Source organism: Tupaia chinensis, unplaced genomic scaffold (assembly GCF_000334495.1).
Source record: "Tupaia chinensis unplaced genomic scaffold, TupChi_1.0 Scaffold000567_1, whole genome shotgun sequence".
Taxonomy (NCBI): domain Eukaryota; kingdom Metazoa; phylum Chordata; class Mammalia; order Scandentia; family Tupaiidae; genus Tupaia; species Tupaia belangeri.
In genome coordinates this window covers 51,984-53,221 of record NW_006160080.1, presented here as the reverse complement: position 1 = coordinate 53,221, position 1,238 = coordinate 51,984, and positions in this window count along the sequence as shown.

Sequence of the window (1,238 nt, the reverse complement as noted above, 5' to 3'; positions counted from 1 at the left end):
CAAAGATGGGTAAGAGAGTCTGAGCCTGTAACAGCTGTACAGTCCTCCCACCTAAGACAGGAAACCCATCATAGTTATGGGATTCTCCAATGACGGGTAAGGATGGACATGTGGCTCTAAAAACGACTCCAACCTAAGACAGGCACGATTCCCCCAGGTTTTTCTCCTCTCTTTGAAAAAAATAAAAAGGGGGACATGTGGCGAGCACTGCATACGGAAGCCATCTTGAGCTATCCGCCATCTTGAGCTAACCATTAGGCTTCACTTCCTCACTGAGCAAATCCTTTCTCAGTAATCATGTGACCAGCTGTTCTCCCCGGAAGTGGTTGGGTTTCTAGGCAACGGGAGAGATCCACCCACATCAATGATTGGTTCATGCTGTTCTATCTCATTTGCATTTCGGGCAACCAATTGGTGCCCACCAGCTGTATATAACTTGCCATTTCTCCTCAATAAACGGAAGAAGACAACTTGATCAGCACCTGGTAGTGTGTGTGCGTGTGTTTGTCCCATCTCTCACTCCCTCCCCCAAGGAACCTGTTCAACTGTCCCGCTCTTTATAAATCACTCAGACTCAGGTATTTCTGTTATTAGCAACAAAACGAACCAAAACAAGTAAGATTGTTACCTTCTTTCATCCATCCATTCATTTTGCACTCACTTACTGAGGGCTTGCATGGGTGGAGACTCATACCACAGGAAAGATTGGAACTCTGTTGTCATGTCCCAGGGCCCACAGAAGTCTGTCATGTTACACATGGATGAAGATCTTATAGTCTCCCAGATCCTACAGCTGATAAAATTAAAAAGGGTGTTCTTTGCTTGGAGAATATGGCATCTAAATCAGGGCAGAGATTAGTGACCCTCCTGACAAAGATAGGAAAAGCCATAGGAAATCTAGAAGCCCTGTGCCCTCCCCATGTCCCATGATCTCAGGGGGCGAGGAGCTATGTGCAGTTGGGCATGTCAGGCGGTGTTGGTTTCCACCTTGGTTATTACTATTCGGGTGGGCATGTGGCACTGGTCTTGGTCTTCAAGGGCCTTGTCACTAAACTCCTGCACCTGGTTCATGGCATCAAAATACCCTTGCAGTAGCAACTCCTCTTAAGTCTAACTCCATCTGTTAATCAAGGTTAGCTCGGAGGAAGAATTGCTCTGAGTGGAGCATGCTGGACATCCTGGTTCTTGAAACTGGCTTGTCTATTGCGGAAAGGTGGACACAAGAAAACAGTGCTCCC